General features: G+C 40.9%; 1 protein-coding gene across 1 annotated transcript in view; it reads right to left on the minus strand.

Moving 5' to 3' along the window:
* The window catches only part of lrrn1 (leucine rich repeat neuronal 1), a 54,514-nt gene that overhangs the window by 8,215 nt on the left and 19,743 nt on the right, over window positions 1-26,556 (minus strand). The window contains exon 2 of the mRNA XM_068051487.1: window positions 3,347-3,406. The gene's annotated coding sequence lies outside the window, so the exon portion shown is untranslated. The remainder of the gene's footprint in view (window positions 1-3,346; window positions 3,407-26,556) is intronic.

A 26,556-nucleotide genomic window follows, 5' to 3' on the forward strand; every position in this document is an offset into this window, starting at 1 on the left:
CAATACCAGATTGGACAAGCACTTGAATTTTTTTTCTGGTTTGTGCCTATGAGGTAAATGCAGGACCTTCACACCATTCCACGTATTTCAATGGTAAATCAGATGAGATACTGTTATTAAGCAACTTCTCAAGTAGCAGGGCATCTCGGACAGCACATTCCTGATTTACGTCTTCAACTTCAGCTGTGGCTGGAAGTTGCTGTCTGATTTGCACTTAAATAACGGTGACTGCTGTTCACCTCACCCTTATTTATACTGCAAAATCCGGTCCAATATAAAAATATCAACAAAAAAAAACTCACTTCAGTTAGTATGAAATACAGCAGGAACTACAGTGTCAATTTAAATAATGTACCATGTCATCGAATTGGAAATATGGCTGAGCCAACTTAAAATCCATCACCAAAATGAGGAAATCAAAGCAGAATAAAATACATCATCCCAGTTAGAGATTGGTTTTTTAAAGATGTATTGCACTCTTTCAGCAATCAATTTTGTCCATTTCTTGTCAGTAGTAGCAGCAGCATTCTGCACACATCCCTCCAAAACAATAATCCTAAACCTTAATTGGTTTGGCATTTGTTACCCAACAATCTCCTATGATGAATGTGACTTCATCGCCTTCTGGTTGTGTTTTTCCACTCCAGTTGGAGCCAATTTTCCTTTTTAAACAGATATTCTTTTATAGTTAGTTCTGCATTATTGCATCTGCTTTACTGTAGCCTTGGGGCTTTTCAAACTGAGATGACTACAACCAATGCAGTCCTAATTCCCACTTTGGAAACCATTATTATAATGATGTTATTCACATTTGATTTACAAATGGCAGATTGCACTTCACAACAGAACAAAAGCTCTAATTGGCAAGCTTGGAATGATTTGTGCTTGCTGCCCATTTATTCTTGGGCTGATTATTCTGGAAGCATGATGGCTTCTCACAAGTGGGGCTCTTGGTATTAAATGCCTATACATGCAAACTGCCTGCATTTCACAAGAATAGTTTCTATCGTTGTGGAGCAATGAGTGAATCAACATCCTATATTCCATTTTAGTGTATTTTTATTAAATGTTATATATCCAGTGAAGACAGCAGGTGTCCTGGTCAATATTTATCCCTCAATCAACATCGCAAAAAACAGATTATCTGGTCGTTATCATTTTACAGTTTGTGAGAGCTTGCTGTGCACAAATTGTGGCAACGTAGGAAATGCAGCAGCCGATGACTACACTTCAAAAGTACTTCATTGTTTGTAAAGCACTTTGGGATGTCCGGTAGTTGTGAAAGGTGCTATATAAATTCAAGTCTTTCTTTTCAGTAGAAAATCCTGCTGCTTAATCTGTTGGGTGTTTATCTCCTCAGTTTCTCTACGAAGCTAACTCAAGCTAGGTGGTGTCACCAATGCATTGAATATACATTGGAGGCAACTGATGTTAAGTGGAACACTTGCATCTATATAGCACCTTTCATGACTTCAGGACTTCCCAAGGCACTTTACAGCCAATGAAATACTTTTTGAATTTGCAGCAGCCAATTTGCCCACAGTAAGCTCTTAAAACAGCAATGATAATGACTAGATAATCTGATTTACTAATGTTGGTTGAGGAATAAATATTGGCCAGGTCATGAGTGAGCACCCCCACCACCCCCACTCTTCTTTGAATACTGTTTTGCAATCTTTTATGGCCAGTTGAGAGGGTAGACAGGACCTCGGTTTAATGTCTCACCCTAAAGATGGCACCTTTGACAGTGCAGCACTCATACTGCACTGAGATGTCTGTTGTATGTTGTCATTGCATTACAACGTCAGCCAAGCTTTTGTGCTCAAGTCTTCAGAGTGGCACTTGAATCTACAGCCTTCTGACTGAGGCGACTGTGTTACCAACTGAGCCATAGCTGACACCTAAACATTATGCATTACACTGAGTAATTCATCTTGTGTTTTGGAAGGGGTGATTAACTTAGCTATTCCAAGAGCTTTGCTTATTTGCATTGAGCCTCAGGCAGCAAATGACCTGACTGTTTCCTTCGGGAAAGCCTAAAAGCCCCCATGGGTGCAACAACATTGTAACATAAGCTTTAGTGGTTGGACCAACTATAGCACTTGTTACTATAAACACTGACCTTTAGTTTAAAAATTGTAGGTCTCATTACTGTTATGTTCTCAATCACAGGAGCACTTTGAATATATTAGACTTTTATTTCTTTCTCTAACAGGCTTATAGCAATAACAATACCCACTTCTCCCCATCAATATGCCAACCTCTGACTAAAATAAATCAGTGCTCGTGCAACAGCCTTGTCTGTAAAGATTCATTTACTATGTTGGAGGGACAAGAAAAAATAGGAAGGTGCCTCACTATTATAGAGCAAAAATAAATAGTGTTACTGTAAATAGGTGCTTGGTATATATTTATACAATGAAGATTTTTTTTCTGTGTACTCTAAATATTCAAATGTGTATAAATGAAAGGGGAAACAATCTCGCTTCTACAGACCTCGAGTTACCCCATTCTAAAAAAAAAAGAATTTTAGCTTGCCAGCAAGAAAGCTGCCATGTCTTGACAACTGAAAACTATGAATAGACAGGAAAACTGCTTTTTGTGCTTTTTCCATAATCTTCAAATGTCACTTGTACACATTTGCTAACTCTATCCCAAATGCTAATGATTTTCAAATTCAAAAGTTGGCAGGAGATTTTTTTTTTCCTTTTGCCATAATAGGTAAAAGTCAAAAAAAAAAACAAGAATCAATAAAGCATTAACAATCCAGTCAAATAGGATCACAGCTCTGTTCAGTATCCTGTGCTCAAAGATACTCTTTTGGAAATCAGTTTAACTTTGCACATTATTGTCAGTTATGATTTGCAGAGGTTGACTTGAATCATGCCGAATTTATCTGGATTGCCTTTCAGTTATGATATTGCCGTTAGTATGCAAGATGAGCATTGAGCCTATAATGGTTTTTACTTTAAGTATCTGTTACTACATTTGATTCGAACATATTTCTGGGAAATGGGTTTGAACTCTATGGCCTACAGCGATTTGATACAAAAAAAAGCACTTCTAGTTCTGCAACAATCTTAACCGAAACTGGATCCATTTCTGTGCAAAGTGTTTTCTGAATGACATAGCATTTACAGCACAGAAACAAACCGTTCAGCTAAACAAGTTTATGCCGTAGATTATCCTTCACGTGAGCCTCTCCCCACCTTCATCTCACCCCATCATCGTATTAACGAATAACTGTACTGCCTTATACCACTAGGGTGCAAAACAAGCCATTAATGAGAACTTATCAGCAATTTAAATATTCTTTTAAGATGATTTCATCCTGAAAAATACTTACTAACAATCTTGCTTGTAAATATGCAGTCCAGTAGTCACTGTCCAGTGATCAGCTGAGAATCTGCCATTAAAATACACAGTGAGTCAATTAAAATCAACACAGTGGCATATTTTCAATATGGAAAAAAAGTAAATTACTAGAGTTACGACATGCTACTGTAACCAACATCAGCAAGCAACTAGAATGCTTTGCTTGCTCAACTTTTGTTTCCAGGGATGCCTCAGCAGTTTTAGCCATACACAGCTGAAAGATTCTAGGACTGATCCCGGAGTTTGATGATCTGAGCTGGGATGACAGTAGAGGTACTGTAATTGATCCTGGTGGGGGCGGGGAGAGGAAATTGGATATGGCTCCTATTTCTGTTTTCTATTCAGTGACTCCAGGTGACCTCAAAAAGGTAAGAAGGGATATGGGGAAATAGTAAGGTCACAGTTCAGCCATGATCTCATTAAATGGTGGATCAGGCTCGAGGGATTAAATAGTCTACTCCTGTTTCGATGTTTCCCGCTTGACGAGCTCACATATGATGGGCTCAGACACAGTGATGCCCTCCCAAAATGAACAGACTGTTGAATGACTGTCATAACTCACATATAATGTTAATCACTAACAAGTCATTACAAATGACATGATTTTTCTATCAAAAATAGTGGGTACATTTTCCACATGTAAAAAAAATTGCCAAATAACAGATCAGTGAACATTATGCATGGCTCTGGGAGATCATAAAAAGATGGGCACGGGGCTGTGGAAATAGTGAACAGCAACCCTATGGAGCTGATGATTAAATTAAAGGATGCTGCAGCTCAAAAGGTAAATATGTGGCCATGTACAGGCACAGAAAATGTTACCAGCTTTTAAAAAAGGGCTGTAAATACAGGAAATGGGTATTTAAGTCTTTTGAAAAACTGATGGAGGCAAATTAGCGATTAGCATGATAAATGGTGAAGGCAGAAGATACAGTCAGTGGGTAAGTCACTGACTAGTATCACACCTGAACTCTGTTTGACCATAGGTGAAATGGATCTACAGTTAAATGAGATTGGGTACCAGCAGGGTTGCTCTGTTTGCAACCCTTTCCAGAAGACAGCATTGCTATATGCCTGACAGAATGTGGCAGTCAAACAGATAACAGGAAGAGGTGATCTTGAGGGGAACGGACAGTGCCACCCCAATGGTACAGGTTGGCTGCTGGTGCTATTACAGCGAGCACCACAGATTTGAAACTGATGCCATACTGACCGGGATCTTGCCGAGCATGTTCTTCATTATCAGTCTTTGCTAGATTAATGTATCAGAACCTTTCACCATGTACAATACCTGCTATGTAGTACTAAAATTGGACATTTACAAAAACAATCCGAATCATTAAATTGAACAGCACTTGCCAACAGCGAGGGACTTCTCAGTAAGAGGTCTTGTAGCTCTTTGAACTAACAGTCTTTCATGGTTCCTTTCTTTTTGCTGTTCTAATAGTCTTGTAAATGCAGCGATTTCAGTTCGCTTTCCAGTGAATTAACAGATAATATTTGACCAGTTTAGGCTTTGCATAATTACCTTTTTGGAAAAGAAATCAAAGCTCCCCCTCCCCAATTTTTTCTTAAATTATGAGAAGTAGAAAGCCTTAGGGCCACAACTTGTGTGCCTGCCCAGCTCAATCATAGCCCCAGAGCATGGCAAGAGATTCTATTTAAAACCTATGACAGTTAACTGAAGCTCTGGCACATTGCTGCCAACAAACCTACAAGGTAATTTAAAATATCTGCCAGAAAATTACAGTGTACAGTTAGAGGGACCACAACCCAGTTTAGCAGACCTCCAACGTGTGCATCGCTCTTTGCGCCACTGGTGGGGGGAAAAAAATGACATTTAGTACATTTTAAAGTTGGGCAACATTGTGGAAATAAAGTATATTTCTATTACAGTTTACAGGTTTCCCTTCAAACTGTAATTTAAATCCCGAGAATATTTCTTTTTTCTCGACTTCTGGAGCTTCAGAATTAAATTTTGCTCCTTTTCTGCTCCAGACTTAGTCAAGAAGTGACATTTAATGAAGTTATACAGGAGAAAAAGGAGAATTGCAAAAAGGTTATCATGTAAATTGAATTTCTGACTTTATTAAATTAAATCAGTTGCAATTTCAGATACAGGGACCTTCAATTTTTCAAACAGTCTTACTGTCACTGTCATGTGCAGCAATCGGCTTTGAAAGGAAAAAAAGTGTCATGATTTCCAGAGGATTCATAACTGTCAAAGGAAATATTCACAAGCGTGTTCCAACATCACATAGCTCAGCCTATAGCTAGTGACTCAACTGCTTCACTGAAGTAATTAAAAAGGTGTTTATTTGGATTCATTGTATATTCCTTAGGGGGATGTGCTTTAAATACGCATCTTGTGAAACAATGCATTACATCATATTAGTTCAATTGAAATAAAGACATCTCAAAACAAAACATGCAGGAGCAAGGTGGCATACCACATCTGCGCTGAAAGGTAGTCACTCAATGTCCAACTTGTACATCTCAATGTTGGAAGTACTGACTTGTACATCCCTGATTTCCATTGCCTCACCCTTGGTGACTCTGCCTTCAGCTTTCTAGGCCCCAAGCACTGGATTTCCCTCCCCATACTCTATGCCTCTCTCTCACCTCATTTAAGATGTTCCTTAAAACCTACCTTTACAACCAAGTTTTTGGTCACCTGTCCCAATACCTCCTTCTGTGCTTCAGTGTCAAATTTTGTCTGGTAACACTCCTGTGAAGCACCATGGGACATTTATACTAAGTTAGAGGTGCTATATAAATGCAAGTTTTTTGTTGAGTAACTGCTTCCTACAGAGGGACAGCAGAAAAACCACGGGGTGGTCACCCAAAGAATGCACCATGCACTACCTAGTGGCCAGCAATAGAACGATACTGCCAGAAGCCTGGAACTTTTTCTCTTCACAGGAAAAGTGAATGTCAAAGGTAAACAATGGGAGGGGAAGCTCAAATTAAAGCCTGGCTTGGGTATAAAATTAAAACCCGACCCGGGCCCGACCCAACCACAGCCAAACTGAACCCGACCCGAGCCCTTTAATTTCTTTTCGCGCCCGACCCGACCCAAATATCCTTCATCGGTTTCAGCAGCAGGATATTCCTGCAGCTGGAGTTGTGGAGAATCATGGGTAAGCCTGATCCCATGACTTCCCGGAAGCAGCCCGACCCGACCCGAGCCAGAATGCTGGACTTGGAATTTCGACCCGACCCCCACATGTTTTAGATTAGAGATACAGCACTGAAACAGGCCCTTCGGCCCACCGAGTCTGTGCCGAACATCAACCACCCATTTATACTAATCCTACGCTAATCCCATATTCCTACCAAACATCCCCACCTGTCCCTATATTTCCCTACCACCTACCTATACTAGTGACAATTTATAATGGCCAATTTACCTATCAACCTGCAAGTCTTTTGGCTTGTGGGAGGAAACCGGAGCACCCGGAGAAAACCCACGCAGACACAGGGAGAACTTGCAAACTCCACACAGGCAGTACCCGGAATTGAACCCGGGTCCCTGGAGCTGTGAGGCTGCGGTGCTAACCACTGCGCCACTGTGCCGCCCTAGTCGGGTCTAGTCGGGTAGCCAGGCTTTAGCTCAAATTATCACAAATAAAACATAACAGTATATCATTAAAAAATACTCATGTTTTTGAAGTAAATGCTGCTTCAATTGAACAAGTCCACCAGCATAGCAAGTATTGAAAGAGTCAATTAGAAAAAAACAATTGCAAGTGACTTTAGACAGTTAATGCTTGGTGACATTGCAAACAATTTACATCACAGAAACAGACCATTCATTCCAACTGGTCTATGCATTACATGAGCCTCCTCACACACCTCTTCATCTAATCCTACCAGCAAAACCTTCTGTTAATGTGGCTTTGAAGTTAAAATACACTGAAGCTATTTAGAATCTTAATTTTGGAGATGTGAAGGATTCAATTCAGTATTGCCTTATATAGGTGGATGTTATCAACTGAAAACTGGCTGCATTAAATGGCTGCTAATTTGAGCACAAGGGCTAAATTGAAGCAACTCTGCACTATAAACTGAATTAAGTCATTCTGAAGGCAAAAATCAAACTAACTTGGTCGTCAAAAATTAGAATTTGATGTATAGAGGTATATTTTTCTCCTGGAAATGAAAAACGTCCGTGTTAAGCATTCAAACTGAACCAGAAATACCTGAATATCACAGGGCTGGTGTTTTATTTTAACACTGGCAGGTGAAGTCTGACAGCAGTTGAACCACCAGTTAGTTATCATCCACAATGGATACTTTGCTGTCAGTTAAATAGCAGAATGTATGCAGCCCCTCGGGCTTTGGTTTCAATCGAGCCCAAAAGTATGCCTTTGCTACTGGCTGTAAGGCTACCCTAGATGTAATAAGTTTGAACTATCTGCACCCAGTTCCAAATGGGCACGGGCTCAAAGCAGGAACCTGGCACTGATTCAGCAATCTCATTCTGAAGGTCATGAGGTGTGGGGACCAGATTGGTCACATTACCCTAATCAGGTATTTTTCGAAGGTGGGGGTTAGGATATATTGTCCTGATACCAAGACTGGCTGCCAAAAGTAGGAAAGAACGTCACCTGTCTATCAGCACCAAGCTGCATTCCCCTATCTGACATCAAAAAAAAATTCTCTATCTATACTTCCATTTTGGTGTGAAGCAAAGGCAGGAAAAAAAAAATCACCATTTTAAAAAGGTGGAAATACAAAATGATGCAATTTGCTTCTCTCATTCAGGATTACACCACCCCCCCCCCACCCAAAAATACAAAAAGCATCTACTTTTAAAAAGGTCAGAAGCTTTCACACGCAGCCATTCCATTTAAAATGACTGGTACAGCATGATACATAGAATATTGCTTTCGTTCAGGTGCATCAGCAGGGGTGAAGATGGCCCATCACCATCACAGCTGTGTCAATGGTCTAACTATACTTAGCAACAAATTGTGACATTTATGTTCTTTGTATTTTCAGGGCTGTTAATCTCCCGTGGTGATACCATCAATTGTGTGGTTATATTTAAACAATGATAAATTATTTTACAGCCCTTGAAGATGCAGTGAAGGGGGATTGCTTCACTTTAGTCTGTCAGCCATTTCAGCAGGCTCCCGCTGAAAACATTCAAATAGTATGGTATTGGTGTAAACCAAGGTATTCAGGCTAAAGATTTAATAATTGAATTGCTCTCTTTTCCACTATTTATCGAAAAAGTTATTAAGCTGTGACAGATACCCTGTCTTACTTCCTCCAATGAAACTATTATTCTAAATTAATAGACCACCTACCACGAGACTAATAGAAAACATGGGCATAAATGATGAAGATGCATGCTAAGGAATTATAAGAACTGGAAAACCAATATGTCATTTTATTAGTAACAAGCTAAAGTTGCAGGTTGATAGGTAAATTGGCCATTATAAATTGCCCCTAGTATAGGTAGGTGGTAGGGAAATATAGGGACAGGTGGGGATGTGGTAGGAATATGGAATTAGTGTAGGATTACTATAAATGGGTGGTTGATGGTTGGCACAGACTCGGTGGGCCGAAGGGCCTGTTTCAGTGCTGTATCTCTTAAAAAAAAAAGTAAGGGGTTACCTGGAGCACATTGACTTCTTGTAAAATTTGTGGAATCCATTGTAAGTTTGCACAGCCTGTCTCTTTTATTGCTACACTGCCTTCTGCAACTCACTGCTGGAAAGTAGTAAAGAGATGGGCTCTTGGTGTGCTAAGAGGGTAGCCATATCACAGGTTACCTCATCATTAGTCACAGGTCCTCCATCTGTTTACCAACTCAGAGGATCCTGATTTAGCTTTCCTGCCAAGTGTACTAGATAGTACTTGAGGTGGACAAATCTTCTTGGACCATCTGCTTCCTATAATTGGTGCAGTCAACAGCAATCACATTGCCCATCAAAATCTGTAAGCATGGGTCCTTTCCAGATTAATAGAAAACTAGCCATGATCACTTTTCACGAGTAAACCAAAAGTTCAACATAGAAATATTCTAGGACATTAATTTATCTTCAGAAATTAACTTTTCAGCCCAGATTTTAATTTGTTTTACACATTTTATTGGACTTTAATTAAGGAAGGCAACCATTTCAAGCACTATTCATGGATTTACTGTAGTTTATCCAATACTTTAACTTTTAGATCAAATCAATACCAAGGTGTCAACCTTTGTTCACTGAATGCATCCTCACCTTGGAGTCTAGGATAGGTACAATCCCCACTCAAACTTGAGCACAGAATCTAGGCTGACAACTCAGTGTGATGGTGAGGGAGCGCAGCACTGTCAGAAGTTCTGTCTTTTTGATGCGAACGTTAAAGAGGTCTTTTCTGTTCTCTCACGTGGATATAAATGATTCCAGGGTACTATTTCATAAGAACATAAGAAATAGGAGCAGGAGTAGGCCATTTGGCCTGTTGAGCCCGCTCCGCCATTCAATAAGTTCATGGCTGTTGTTACGCCAATGTGTTTTGTTGAATGATAATTTTCTTTGGTCCACTGACTGGAGATCTGACTTTATATTTTTTTGAACACATTTAAAAAGAACATTTTAAAAAGACAAGCTGCCAGCATTGTCATCCTTTGAGCTTAAGATGATCACCTACTTTGCAACACTGTATCCTACATTGCAAAAGGACTGTGAGAAGGGAGTCAAAATGTCTGTGCATTTCCCAGGAAGAACCAAGACTCAGGAAGTTTAAAGGAACTGTTCTCTTTCCTTTAGCTAACTGCTATGTTTGACTGACTGAATGACTGTCATGTGACAAGCCCCACCCATCTATGGTTTTAAGCTGGTGTTTTCTCTGCAGCAGAGGAGAAGCAACTGGACTCTGACATGAGTAGACCCTAAATGGGGGTCCCTCTCTCTCTCTCCATTCCAGCTTGAAAGCTGTCAAATCCTGCCTGTTGACTGACCACCTCTGCATACTCCGGCTACAATCAGAAACCCCATTGGAGGAAGTCATCCGCATCAATGTCTCCAAGAAACTCACCGAACCAGCCATCTACCTCTTCAAACTAAAAGCCTCAGGACCACTGAATTCAACTAGAAGTCAGCCGAATCACCAAACTCCACAGACTGTATACCTTTTCTTATAGATTCTAACTCAACTAATCCACCTTTCCCCACTCTGTAATCTATTTGTGTATGTGTAAACCTCCAGAGTGCGTGAGTGAATGTTAGCGCGTTGTTTATTATTTTATTAGTTTGGTTTAGGTATAATAAAGTTAACTTCTTTCTTTGTTAACTCAAGATAACCTGTCCGATTACTTACTTGCTATGATCATAACAAGAATCAATCAAACACCTATTTGTCATGTGAAACCCCCACCTACCAAGAATGAGGCCCATTAATTTTGTCATGAATATTGATTTTAAATTATTACTGGAGTGAAGAAAGAAGCAGATCAGCCGTGGCTGGAAAAAGATATTTGCATATTAACAGACAGTGCTTGGAAGGACAAAGGATCATTCCCTGACACATTCAACCCACAATGGACCTTGATCACCAGGTACTGTGTGTAAGAGGTGCATTCCAGAGACAGCTAAGGTGAACAATCCAAGACATGGTCAGACCAGTTAGTCAGATGACTAACCTGCTGGGCAACCTGGGTTTTTATGAATTGTACAAACAGTTTGAACGGAGTGTCTGTTTGCTCCTGGACTGATAGATCTCTCCTGCCTGCTCCCATTTCTTTCTCACAAGCCTCTGAATCCACTGAAGACACATGAACCCCAAGAGAGAAAAGTCTCCTACTGAAAACAAGGTTTAAGAATAATATTGGGCCTCAACGAAAAGCAAGATCTACCTACAATAAAGGACTCTACAGTGAGCTCGAAGAACCGTAACAAAAACTCTTCAGATATTGCCTCAAACTTTTCCACTTTATTTTTCTTCTGCTCTTTTCTGCCTGTATTTGCATGTGTGTATTGCGTATGCATGCTGGCGTGTCTCGTGTATCCGTAGGCATCAACCGAATTAGAGTTTAAGTTCAAGTTTAATAAATTTCAACTTTTCTTCTTTAAACCTAAGAAAACCTGTTCACGCTGGGTTCTTTGCCTTATAATTGAAAAGCAGTGAACAAGGATTCACCAAGGGGGAGCTAAAAAGTATGTGTTTAAAAATAAAACCATGTTATGGTAAAACCAGGTGAAGGCTGAAAGGGATCCAGAGAGACCCCTCCTCTTTTGACCACAACACTGTTCTTCTACCTCAACTCCAACTCCCCTCACCATCCCCATATCCCTTGATACTTAAACTCTAATCAATCTTTGTCTGATTATAACTGAGCATCCACAGTTCTCTGGAGTAGAGAATTCCAAAGATTCACAAAACTTTGAGTGACAAAACTTCCCCTAATCTCAGTCTTAAATTGTCAACCCCTTATTCTGAGACTGTGACCTCTAGTTCTAAACTCCCCAGCCAGGCAAAACCTCTTCCTAGCATCTACCTTGACAATTCCTTTAAGAATTTCATACGTTTCAATGAGAACTCCTCTCATTCTTTTAAACACGAGGGAACATAGGCCTAGTATACTCAATCTCTCCTCATAGGACAATCCTCCCAAAAAGAGGAATCAATCCAGAGAACTTTTGTTGCACTCTCTCTAAAGGGAAGTATATACTCCCTTAGGTAAAGGGATCAAAACTGTACACAATATTCCAGGTGTGGTATCATCATGGCCCTATATAATTGCAGTAAGACTTCTTTACTTACACTTCAATCTTTTTGTAATAAAGGCCAACATATCATTTGCTTTCCTAATTTCTTCCTGTACTTGCACGTTAACTTTGTGATTCATGTATAAGGACACCCAGGTCCCTCTGAGTAATGAACATTTCCCAGTCTCTCACCATTTAAAGATATTCTGCTTTTGTACTTTTCCTACCAAAGCGGATAACTCCACATTATATTCCATGTCATGTTCTTGCCTGCTTACTAATGTATCGCTCTTCCTTTGCAGCCTCTTTGCATACTCCTCACAGCTTGCTTTCCCACCTAGCTTTGTATTGTCAGAAAACTTGGATATATTGCATTCTGTCTCATCATCTAAGTCACTGATATAGATTGTAAATAGCCGAGACCCAAGCACTGATGCTTGCAGTACCCCACGAATTACAGTCTGCCAACCCAAAAATGACCAGTTTATTTTTTTATCATGTTTTCTGCTGTTAGCTAATCCTCAATCCATGCTGATGTATTACCCCCAATCCCTAATTTTGTGATAATCCTCGAATGTGACAACTGATCAAATGCTTTTTGAAAATCCAAATACTCTACATCCGCTGGTTCCTCCATTATCCACTGTGCTAGTTACAATCTCAAAAACTCAGATTTGTCAAACATAATTTCCCTTTCATAAAATCTGTTGAGTCTTCCCAATCATATGGCTTTTCTAAGTGCCCCAGTGCTACTAATAATTGATTCTAGCATTTTGCCTACTACTGAGGTCAGTCTAACTGGCCTATAGTTTGCTTGTTTTCTTCTCTCTCCTGTCTTGAATAGTAGGGTGGTGTTTGCTACCATCCAATCCACAGACACTATTCTGAAAGATCAAAACTGATATATTCACTAGCTCTGCAGCCACCTCTTTTAATACTCTCGGGTGTAGACCAACAGATATAGGGAATTGTCAGCTTTTAGTCCAATTAATTTCACCAGTACGATTTCTTTACTGATACTGATTTAAGTTCCTCATTCTCACTAGACCCTCGATTCCCCATTGTTATCAGAATTTATTTTTGTTGCCTTCTACCATGAAGATAAAAAGTATTACCTAACATTTCCTTCTTCCACATTATAACTCCTCTTGTCTCTTCCTGCAAGGGGCCCATATTTACTCACACTAATCTCTTCCTTTTTTACATGCCTATAAAAGCTTTTACAGTCTGTTTTTATGTCTGTTGATAATTTACTCTCATTCTATTTTCTCTATCAATTTCTTGGTCATTCCTTTGCTGAATTCTAAAATTTCCCCAATTCTCAGGCTTTTTATGCTTTTTGGCAACAATACAAGTTTCTTCCTTTAGCCTAATACTATCCCTAACTTTGTTAGACACTTTTCCCAAGGGTTTTCCTTCCTCAAGGAAATGCATATTTATTGCTAATTACAAATTGCTGTAAATATTTGTCATTGCTCATCTACCATCATCTTTTTAAATGTAGTTTCCTGATCTACCTCTGCCAACTCACCCCTAGTACATATGTAGTTTGCTTTGTTCAGATTTATGACCCTAGTTTCAGACTTAGAATTTTAGAGAGTTTGAGAGTGATACAGCTATTATATTATGATCACTCTTACCAAGAGGCTCCTTTACTGCAAGGTTATTAATTAACCCTGTTTCATTACATAATACTCTATCTAAAATAGCCTGATCCTGAGTTGGTTCCTCAACAGTGATCCAAAAGACTACCTTGAATGCATTCCACAAACTTGCCCTCCACACTGCAAATTTGGTTTACCCCAGTCAATATGAAGATTAAAGGCCCCCATGAAAACTGTATTATCCTGTATTCCCATTAAACTGCTGACCATCCAACTTCCCCTGCTGGTGGCGATGTTAGCCGTTATTGCTAATGGTTCTCTCTCTTCAGGAGCTATTCCTCTTCAGTAGGATTTCAGTAAGGCTTTTGATAGGTCCCGCATGGGAGATTGGTTAAGAAAGTAAAAGCCCATGGGATCCAGGGTAATTTGGCAAATTGGATTCAAAATTGGTTTAGTGGAAGGAGGCAGAGGGTGATGGTAGAGGGTTGTTTTTATGAGGCTGGTGACCAATGGGGTATTGTAGGGATTGGTGCTGGGACCCTTACCGTTTGTAGTGTACATTAATGATTTAGACATGAATATAGGAGGCATGATCAGTAAGTTCGCAGATGACATGAAAATTGGTGGTGTCGTAAATAGTGAGGAAGAAAGCCTTAGATTACAGGACGATATCGATGGGCTGGTAAGATGGGTGGAGCAGTCGGAAATGGAGTTTAATCCTGAGAAAAGTGTGAGGTGATGCACTTTGGGAGGTCTAACAAGGCAAGGGAATATACAATGGATGGCAGGACCTTGTCCATAGATCACTGAAGGCAGCAGCACAGGTAGATAAGGTGGTTAGGAAGGCATACGGGATACTTGCCTTTATTAGCCAAGGCACAGAATATAAGAGCAGGGAGGTTATGATGGAGCTGTATAAAATGCTGGTTAGGCCACAGCTGGAGTACTGTGTACAGTTCTGATCACCACACTATAGGATGTGATTGCAATGGGGAGGGTGCAGAGGAGATTCACCAGGATGTTGCCTGGGCTGGAGCATTTCAGCTATGAAGACAGCTTGGATAGGCTGGGGTTGTTTTACTTGGAGCTGAGAAGGCTGAGGGGGGACCTGATTGAGGTATACAAAATTATGAGGGGCATTGAAAAGGACAGATAGGAAGAAACTTTTTCCCTTAGCGGAGAGGTCAATAACTAGGGGGCATAGATTTAAGGTAAAGGGCAGAAGGTTTAGAGGGGAGGTGAGGAGAAATGTTTTCACCCAGAGGGTGGTTGGAATCTGGAACACACTACCTGAAGACGTGGTAGAGGCAGGAACACTCACGACATTCAAGAAGTATTTAGATGAGCACTTGAAACGCATAACATACAAGGCTATGGGCAAAGTGCGGCGAAATGGGATTAGTTAGGACGGGTGCTTGATGGTCGGCGTAGGCACGTTGGGCCGAAGTTCCTGTTTCTGTGCTGTAAAACTCTGACTCTTTCCTTTAAATCTGCCATCATCACTGCTGCCCTCAAAAAAAAAACCCTTGACACCACCGTCCTTTCAAACTACTCTCCAATCTCCCTTTTCTCTCCGACGTCCTTGAACATATTGCCACCTCCCAGATCCGTTCCTATCTTTCCCAGAACTCCAGGTTTGAATCCCTCCAATCAGGTTTCTGCCACTGCCAAAGTGCCAAAACAGCTCTCATCCAAGTCATAAATAACATCCTATGTGACTGTGACAAAGGTAAACTTTCCCTCTTCGTCCATCTCAACCTGCCTGCATCCTTTGACATGATTGCATTCTTATCTAATTGGAGCCACAGAATCACTTGCAATGGCTTCCTGCTCCTGCAGTGTTCCCTTTAGTGTTCCCCAAGGATCAATCCTCGGCCCCCTCCTACTTCTCAACTACACGCTGACCTCCGGCGACATCATTCGAAAGCATAGCATTAGTTTTCACATGTATGCTGATGACACCCAGCTCTACTTCATCACCACCCCTCTTGACTCCTCCACTGTTGCTAAATTATCAAGCTGTTTATCTGACATCCAGTACTGGATGAGCAGAAATTTTCTCCAATTACATTTTGGAAAGACTGCAGACCTCATTTTCGGTCCCCATTCTCTAGCTGACTCCATCCCTCTCCCTGGTTGAGATCACACCAGTCTGTTTGCAACCCTACTGTCACATTTGACCACAAGATGAGCTTCCGACCTCATGTTTGTGCCATCGCCAAGACGTCGATTTTCACCTACATAATGTTGCCCAACTTCACTTTTGTCTCAACTCCTCTGCTGCTGAAACCTTAATTCATTCCTTTGTTACCTTTAGACTTGACTATTCCAACTCACCCCTGACTGGTCTCCCAAATTCTACCTTCTGTAAACTTGAGGTCATCCAAAACTCTGCTGCCCATGTCTTAACTCACACCAAGTCCTGCTCACCAATCACCCCTGTGCTCGCTGACTTACATTCTCTCCCAGTCAAGCAACATCTCGATTTTAAAATACTCATCCTTGTTTCAAATCCCTCCATGTCCTTGCCCCTCCATATCTCTGTAATCTGCTCCAAACCCCAACCCTCCAAGATATCTATGCTTCTCTAATTCTGGCCTCTTTGGCATCCCCGATTTCAAATCACTCCACCATTGGTGGCCGCACCTCCAGTTGCCGGGGGCCCTAAGCTCTGGAATGCCCTCCCTACCTCGCTTTCCTCCTTTAAGACACTCCTTAAAACCTAGCTTTTTTTAAATTGAGCTTTTGGTCATCTGACCCAATATCTCTTAAGGTAGCTTGATGTCATATTTTGTTTTACAATGCTGCTGTGAAACACCTTGGGATGTTTCATTATTTATATTGCGCCTTTAGCATAATAAGATGTTGCTATTTTACAGGCACTTCTAATTTTCTGATTTATACTCTGCCCGACACAGCAACTACTGTTACGAGTTGTTTATAGGCCCCCTAACAATGTTTTCTGACCCTTGTTATTTCTTAGCTCCACTCAAATTGATTCTATACCTGGATTTTCGGTTAGAAAATTCTTTCTCCCTACTGTCTTCATCCCATCCTTTATTAGTTACCCCTCCCCAAGTTTTCCATTTTGCCTATTTCTTCTAAACATCAAGTATGTTGGAGTATTTATTTCTCAACCTTGGTAATTCTGCAACCATGTGTCCATAATGGCTATTAGGTACTATCCATTTATTTCTCTATGGTATTAATTGATCGGTTTTGTTACGAAGGCTTTGCACACAGATATAGTGTCTTTAGCTTTAACTTTATTCTGTTTTTTCCCTGATGTCACCTCAGTCACCAATATCCTATTATTCTGGTTAAGCTCTGTACCTTCCTCACTGTTTACTTTTATCCAAATTGCTATTTGGCTCTACAACCTTGACATTTCTCTTACTGCTTTTGAATTTATCACTTCCTGAATCTTACCACCACCATCATCCCTTGCACTCTGCACCCAACCCCCCACCCCCAGCTCCCTGTCTTCATTAGTTTAATTCCCTATTTAACACCCCAGTTACTTGACTCACCAGGACACTGGTCCCAGCTGGTTTAAGTGAAGCCCGTACCAGTGGAACAACTTCCTCCTTCCTCAATACTGGTGCCAGTGCCCCACGAATCAAAGCCTCAGCATTCCACACCACTCACTCATTTAACTTCCTCATCTTTTTAGTCCCAATGCCTATCTATGCGTGGCTCGGGTAACAATCAAGAGATTACCACCCGTGGGGTTCTGCATTTTAATTTTGCCCCTAGTTCTTCAAACTGTCTTAGTAGTACCACATTCCTCATTCGAGGTCATTGGTTCTCACCTGGATCATGGCAACTGGATCTTTCCCCTCCCACTCCAAGGTTCTCCCCAGTGTTCTAACCAATATTTATCCCTCAACCAACATCAGTAAAACAAATTATCCAATCATTATCACACTGCTGTTGTGGGAGCTTGCTGTGCACAAATTGGCTGCTGTATTTCCTCCATTTCAACACTAACTACACTTTACTGCCAATTAGGTTTTAAATCTTTTATAATGCTTTGGGATGTTCTGAAGGCACTATAAAATTGCATGTTCTTTCTTTCCTTTCAATATAGATGATGAGTTTTCACTAAAATATTGAATTCCATTGCCCTAGTTTTGTTCTCCAGAAAGAAAATGAAAGAAAGAATTTGCATTTATATGATACCTTTCACAGGATGAACCAAAGCGTTTCATAGCCAATAAAGTACTTTTGAAGTACGGTGACTGTTATAATGTAGGCAAATGTGGCAGTCAATCAACTTTCATACAAGTCCCCATCTTTTTTTTTGTAGTGTAGGGATAGGATTAAATGTAGGACAAGACGGCAGAAGAACTCCCTGCTCTTCAAAATAGAGTCACAAGATCTTTTATGTCCATCCAAAACAGCAGATGGGATCTCAGTTTAATGACCCACTCCAGAGACTCGAGTATCTCCAGTGCAGTACTGAGGTTAACTGCTCTGCCAGACCTGCCATCTTTTGGATGAGACCTTAAACCAAAGCTTCCTTGAACAAAATTATCACACGATCCTAAATATATAGAGAGAGAAAGCAGAAAGACAAGGGAGAGAAACATTCACACACAATTTTACAAATGAGAAGTTTTTCTTGAAAGAAACTCAAGGTAAATTCACAATATCAAGAGTTGGCTGAATGAGTGCTACTGACAGTTTGATGAAATGCAGCGAGTTCAAGTTCAGTTAACAATAAATTGTCAGGTCAACTTCAAATTGCTACATTCTTGACATTGATTCACACACACTCTAATCCAAAGAGGAGGCTGCATCCTGCAATTTCAGTTTAACTGTTTCAAACAGACTGCATATTTAAAAACAGATCCGAGATATATTTCCAGAAGCTGAACTACAACAAACAAAAACAAAAAAAGTCCAATTAAGAGAATCAATACACCAATATGTAGCTAGTGATTAGGTGGTAATACAGATGAAGGCTGCATTGCTGCAGGTACTGGCTTACAATTCATTTATAGACTACATAGTGAAGTATAGACTAATCGGTGGAGGAGCAATATCAACAAGTAGATATTTCTAATTGCAAATTGAAGGCAGGGGACAGCAACAAACTGCATGGTACCCAATCTGAACCCTAAAATAATTAAACTCAAGTCACATCAGATCACTTGAATCCAAACCCTTATGGTCCGTATCTTTTACAGCATAAAAGCTGGATTCTCTGCTTAGACTATTTGTATCTATACAGCATACTGAAAGTCAGCATTGGCTATACATGTCTATCTGTGGATCTCCTGTTCATGAGATCAGCAATTCTTCAACATTCATGATAAACCCATCTTTGCCAATAAACATGCAGCAACCAGGATGGTAACAGACAAATTCGATGGAACTTCAGTATTTCTTTGGTTACACAGGAGCTGCTAGACAAATTTCATTGTGCAGTTCTTTAATATCTACACTGCAAGTTTCTAGCCATTAATGATGGCATGTGTGCAGATGTGAATCTTCATTTGTGAACTCTCACAAATTGTTAAAAGCAGCTGCTTTGTAAAGTTAAATCTTTTATTTGCCGAGATCTAGGCTTCTTACAAAAGCACCCTTGTCCCTTTGCTCAATCTTGGGATTCCGGTGCTGCACAACCTGGACTTTATGCTCGGCTAATACACAGGCAAATATGCAGCATAGTAGGACAGGGTGTGTCCCTGTGCTCGACTGATTTTCTAACCTGATGTGATGTGAGATGCATTTGGCTGCAAATACGTAGCGTTTGAGGAATCATCATGGGATTCATGTGACTTGTGAGTTGATGAGTCAGGTGATTCCTTTGTTTTCTCCCTCTCCAGTGTGAGAGATGATATGTAAGCAGCAAGATACAGAAGATTCAAGAGCTGCAAATAGGTTAATTTACATATATAAAATAACAAAAGTTGATATTGTTTAAATAGTAGGCAAAGTCACGAGTTATAAGGCAGTAACACATGGCAACAGCAGTGGTAGTGATCATTTAAAGTGATCTTTACTACTTTGGTTGACATCTTGGTAACTGGCACTGTTTTATAGATATACGAAGAGTAAAGCATGTACCAGGTGCTCTACCACCAGCTTAGTTTCTCAAAATCCACGTTGTGAGGTTGTGGAGATTTGATCCAGCCTGGAAATACGATTCTTTTGTGACAAAGCTTGATCAGGAATTGCAATGAGTGCAGTGAAAAGGGGAAGAAGTGCACGTGTCCACTCCATGTGGTAAGTGTGGCAGGAGGCAGTAAGAAAATGGAGCCATTACTGACGAAATTCTCAGTACTGTCAACTGAGCATGAATATTTCTTTTAAGGGATATAAATTTGTAAACAGGAGAATGCAGGATGCTAATGAAATCCATAATTGGTATTGTTCAACACTGCAAAACTCACCAAAGGGCACAAGTTTGGCACTATAATGCCTGAAGAGATCCTCAGAGACTACCTTGTGTTTGGAACTATGGATTCAAGGGAGAGAGCGCGGAGAGAGCGAGAGACTGACTGTTTCGAGAGGCTAATCTAACCTTGTCGCAGATGAATGAGATTTGTCACAGGGCTAAAAGCGTGGTGGAGCAACGTAAGGTTACTGGGAGATGAAGGGACAGAAACATAGAAAATAGGAGCAGAAGCAGGCCATTCGGCCCCTTGAGCCTGCTCCGCCATTCATTTTGATCATGCTGATCATTCAACTCAGTAACCTGTTCCCGCTTTCACCCCATACCCTTTGATCCCTTTAGACCCAAGAGCTACATCTAACTCCTTCTTGAAAACATAGTGTTTTGGCCTCAACTGCTTTCTGTGGTAGTGAATTCCACAGGCTCACCACTGGGTGAAAAAATTTCTCCTCAGCTCAGTCCTGAAAGGTTTACCCCGTATCCTTAGACTATGACCCCTGGTCCTGGACTCTCCCACCATCGGGAACATCCTTCTTGCATCTACCCTGTCAGAAACCTATAAAATTCTATGAGATCCCCCTCACTCTTCTGAACTCCAGCGAATATAATCCGAACCGACTCAATCTCTCCTCATACGTCAGTCCCACCATCCCAGGAATCGGTCTGGTAAACCTTCGCTGCACTCCCTCAACATCAAGAACATCCTTCCTCAGATAAGGAGACCAAAACTGCACACAATATTCCAGATGTGGCCTCACCAAGGCCCTGTATAACTGCAGCAAGACATCCCTGCTCCTGTACTCGAATCCTCTCGCTATGAAGGCCAACATACCATTTGCCTTTTTTACCGCTTGTTCGATCTGCATGCTTACCTTCAGCGACTGGTGTATGAGAACACCCAGTTCTCGCTGCATATTCCCCTTTATAGCCGTTCAAATAATAATCTGCCTTCCTGTTTTTGCTACCAAAGTGGAAAACTTCACATTTATCCACATTATACTGCATCTGCCATGCATTTGCCCACTCAGAATAAGAGTATGAGAGCGATACTTAAAGCCAAGGAAACCATGAGATGTGACCTTTGTATCAAAGCTAAAGAATCGCCAAAGACTAGAGAGTGCTGGAACAGAGAGAACACACACGAGTTCCACAAAGGCTAGTTTTGTCCAGTCTTTGGGAAGGTGTGCAACAAGTGCAGAAAGAACTACCATTTTACAGTTAAAAGTCATGAAAATGAATTGCTTGCGCACAGACAGGTGAAGAACCAAGGGCAAAAGAAGTCTTTGTCATCGATGAGATCAGTCCTATTGGTTTGGATGTCTCAAGAGAGTATTACACTTAAGCTAGATCAGACAACTACCCAAGGTTTCAATAGGCATGAGTGCACAATGTAACACAATTCCGCTACACCTATTCCAAAAAAAGCACCAAGAGATTTTAAGCTAGTAAAAAGTGGAATAACTTCAGTTCACAATTATAGCTTATGGCAAAACAAGTCCCCACATTACAAGACCATTATGAATTCTGGTCCAATGTGGTGATTATAAAGTGTAAGTTCGTCAATAGCGCAACTATATGACCTCTGCTGGGTAGGAAGACTGCTCATGAACACCATTAACTATAATGATAATGTTGCAATTAATAAAGCACCATTTACTGGAACAGCAGCATACGTGATCAGTGACAAAAAGCCACTAACCAAGGACTGTTTAATACTGAAACAACCACAGGTATTCAGTGATGGAGTAGGACAAGTTGAGACAGAATATCAAAATCAGAGTCAACAAAGCAGTCGATCTGGTCCAACATGCCCCACTTCATGCACCAGTGGTTCTAAGGGATAAGTTGAAGGGAAACCTGGATGGTCTGGTCAGACAGCACATCATCCCTCCTGCAACATCAGTCTCATGCATCAGTTCAATGGTACTTTTATCCAACCAGAATGGTACATTATGCATCTGTTTAGATTGTAAAGACTTAAACAAGGCTATCAAGCAAGAGCATTATTCACTATCAACAACTGAAGATGTAGCTACAGCCCTATATGGGGCTTGAGTCTTCACGATTCTTGATGGATAGAAGTCACTGCAGAATATTTTGTGAAAGTTGGTTCTGGAGCAATGCTTGAAGTAACAATTCAAGATCATGATAAAAATCTAGAAGCCTTCCTACATTGATGCACTGGTGGTGGAGTGGTGTTAAACATTGACAAAATTAATCCTTTTAATGAACATCTTGCTATGGGAAGAGGACTTTGTGAGGATTTAGCCAAGGTTAAATCAGTTTTGGAGATGTCTACCCTGGCTGAGGTAGCAGAGATCCAGCAACTGCTTGGACTTGCTTCACATCGGAGTAAGTTTCTCCCAAAGTGTCAGACATAATGAAGCCACTCAAGAGCTTTAACATCGAGAGACACAGAATGGATCTGCAAAAAAAAAAAACACAAAAACTGGCACTACAATGACTCAAAAGAAGCAGCCTCCAGCACACCAGTCCTTAGGCATTATAATCAAGGAAGAAGTCACTCTACAATGTGATGTATCTCATTCCAGACTTGGAGCGGCATTGTTGCAGAATGGATAGCCAGTCAAGTATGCATCATAAGCACTGACAGCAGTAAGGAAGAGATTGAGAAAGAACTTCTAGTGATCGTGGTTGCCCAGATAAATTTGTAGCTTACATCTATGGTCGAAACATGGTCGATATTGAAATGGATCATTGCCCTTAGAATCAACACTTGGTCGCACTGTTTAGTGGCTTGCCAAGAGACTTCAAAGAATGCTGTTCTTCAAAAATTTTATCCAAATGTATCTTAAAGGGAAGGGGAGAAGATGCTCTGAGCTGATACATTGAGCAGAGCAAACCCACCAGATGTTAATGCCTGTAATTCTATGTCTGAGCTGGAATAAACTGATCTCGTGAATCACTTCCAGTTGGAGATTCATACTGGTGACAACTGAATCATTCTGCAGCAGATGACCCGGTTCAGAAGCAATTGCAGGCTATTATTTGGCAAGGCTAGTCTGGGATCAAATCGGAGTAGCTGAATGCTTCCATGCTTAATTTGACTTTCAAGATGAACAACTGGACAAGGGAGTCTGATATTCAAATGGCAGAAACTTATGGTACCAGTTGCACTGCAGAAGGAATTAATGTCAGCAGTTCATTCAACACATGAGCATAGAAACTTGTATCCTTAAGAGTCCGTGACAGCCTCTACTGGCCCAGATGTCAGCAATACATTGAAAAGTATGATCTCTGTTTGGCTCATGAGTTCTCCAAGTAAGAAACCATAACTTCAGCACAAGATTGTGACTAGGTCTTGGTAAAGGGTTGGTGCTGACCTTTGAGAGTTACATGGCAATACCCTGCTCATTGTGTGTGACCATTACAACAGCTTTATAGAAGTAGCCAGCCTCACTTCAGTTACTATGTGTAGTGTTCTGAAATATTTACAAGATTTGGGATACCAGACATCCTAGTAATAGATAATGGTCCATAACTTTCATCTGCAAAATTTGAAATGTTTGCAAGAAATAGGAATTTAGACATGGGACGTCATCACCTCACTACTTGCAATCCAATGACAAAAGTTGAGAATGTAACCAAGACCACCAAATGACTCTTCATGACATTCAAGGAGTCCTGTCAGAGTTTCTAGTTCTGTCAGATTGGTGCAACACACCAAGTGAAGGTGTAGGTTCTAGTCCTACTTCCTATCGCAAGAACACTCCTACAGCTTCGTTATTCAACTGAAGAAAACACTCAGGCACTTGTAGGCATGAAGCAATGTCAGCAGCATTACTACGACAGGAATGCTAAATGACTTCAAGAAATACACCCTGGTGTAGATGAAACTTCTTGACCAAAGTACGCAGTGTGTGTGGTGAATCCTAGAAGTTACGATGTGCAAGTTGGAGGCTCATCATAGTGCAGAAATCACCATCAACTAATTCATGTTGATAACTCAACTATAAGCAAAACTCCTGAGATTGAGGACCTCTGAATGGTCCTCTGAATTGTCCACAATCTCCAAAGAAACAACTGCAACACCTGAAATACCTGGTAGTCAAACACCAATCACCGATTACAGATCTGGAAGAAAGCCTCGATTGATGGACTATTTGTTTTTATAGTGCTGGTTTGAGACTGAAATTTAACCAAAATCAAAAATGCAGAGTTCCTCTGTTTCTTCTTTGAACTCCAAAATAGGTAGGTAGGATGTTTATTTTTATGGGGAAGAAGTGATGCGAGAGGCACATTGGCTTTAAGTATGTAGCCTGAGTAATACAAGAAGCCAAGAAATCGGAACAGAAGTAGACAATATGGCCCATCGAGCCTGCTCCGCCATTCAATACGATCGTGGCTGATCTTGGGCTTCAATTCCACTTTCCTGCCCACTCCCTAAATCCCTTGTTTCCCTGCGAGACCAAAAATCTACCTATCCCAGCCTGAAGTGTATTCAACGATGGAGCATCCACAACCCTCTGGGGATGAGAATTCCAAAGATTCACAACACTTTGAGTGAAGTAATTTGAATGTAGTAACCATCATGGGATTTGTCATGCGACATGTCAGGTGATTCCTTTGTTAGGGATATCCACTAAGTAGAGAGACATTTGCAGCTCCTCACATTTCTGAAGGTAGTTTGGTGTTTTATAAATGTAAATAAAATGTTTAGACTCTTTAACAACTCATGGCTGCATCTACTATTTAAGAAGGTATAGATACACCTGAGGGTTTGTGTACCTAGTTTTGACATGTTACCCAGCATCCTCTGGGAAACCCACCTGGAGGAGATGCAGAGATGGCCTGCCGCAGGCAAAGTAGGCTATCCTACAGTGTGACATGGTCAGCAGGTTATGTGCACTTGATTGCTCTGCTTGTGCTTTCTTCACTCTTAAAATTTTCATATGTCACTACACTGGACACCAGGAAACAACAGGTAACTCTTGCGTCTGGATTTCTATAGTTCAACTAATGTGAAATACGTTAGATGAAGTAATTGTGATTTGCATAGCATTTTAATATTGTTTGCCCGCCCCCACATATGGGCAAATATATTGAAATTCCTATGCCATTCCAGCCAGAATCCTCCACACAGTAGAGGAGGCTGTGGAGCCAGTGGAAAGGCTCCTGCTGCCTTTTCTTTCTTCCATCCACTCCCACCACCCCAGATTTCTGCTGGCTCCCCACTCTAACACCAGCAGGAAATCAAGGATCTCCAGACACCAGAGTAGATAATCAACTTGTTCAGACTTGATGTCCTGAAACCAGTCACCAGGAGGTACGAGAGGAGTCTGAGGCAGCTCTTCCTTTCTTTGGGAAGTACCTGGTATATCATTGCTTGGCTATGACTGGCAACTCAGCATGTGGATGAACCAGATCTGTCCCCCCCTCCTCTCCAGTTGTACTATTACTTATATGTTCTTATTTTAAGATGTTCCATCTCCACGCTGCACTACTTTGGAACAATTTATGTCAGGCAATTAGAAATTTTAAAAAGCACAGAATTCTGCAGCTGATTCTCCATGAATAGCCATCAAAATTCATCAAGTTTGACTGTTCAATTAAAAGTGAGTGACAACCAATGAATCTAATGAATATTCATGAAATGTACCTAGTTAGTATTTTCAGACACTTACTCTTCAAGAAAAAAAGCTGCAAATCAAGCAGTCAACAAAATGTCACTCAATTGAATTGAACTTCAAAAACCCCATCCTTCATCAATCTAACTCAAGGCAGGTTGATGGAGTTAAGACACAGATCAGTCCTGATCAAGCTAAATGACAGACTGGGCCAAGGGGCTGAATGGCCAACTGCAATCCCTATGTTGCTTCCAAATTTGACCAAGTCTTATAAACAAACAAAGAGGATGGGGAAGGAGCAAATGCATGGCCAGGAATACAAAATTAATACAGGTCTGATGAAGTTTCCAGAACTAAAATATTAGCCGGTCTCTTCGCCTGATAGTTTTACAAGTGTTCTATGGCAGATTGCTGGAAAAGCTGTGCAAACACTTAGACAGATACAGCACTGAAACAGGCCCTTCGGCCCACCAAGTCCGTGCCGATCATTTATAATAATCCTACATTAATCCCATATTCCCGGCCACATCCCCACAATTCTGCTACCATCTACTTACACTAGGGGCAATTTACAAAGGCCAATTTACCCATCAACCTGCAAGTCTTTGGCTGTGGGAGGAAACCAGAGCACCCAGCAGCGCACAGGCAGTACCCAGAACTGAACCCAGGTCACTGGAGCTGTGAGGCTGCAGTGCTAACCACTGCGCTGCCCTAATTTACTTCCACCATTTCTCCAGGGGTTCTGCTGACGTCATGGCAGGTGATCAGGAGAATTCCCATTGAAATTCAGGGTCTGACTCTGTCAGCCAGCACTTTTTTTTGTTTCGAATTTCCAGAATTTGCAGTTTGTCTCTCATTTAACCATGATTTGTGACTGCTCAGAA

This window comes from Heterodontus francisci, chromosome 19, assembly GCF_036365525.1.
Source record: "Heterodontus francisci isolate sHetFra1 chromosome 19, sHetFra1.hap1, whole genome shotgun sequence".
Taxonomy (NCBI): Eukaryota; Metazoa; Chordata; class Chondrichthyes; order Heterodontiformes; family Heterodontidae; genus Heterodontus; species Heterodontus francisci.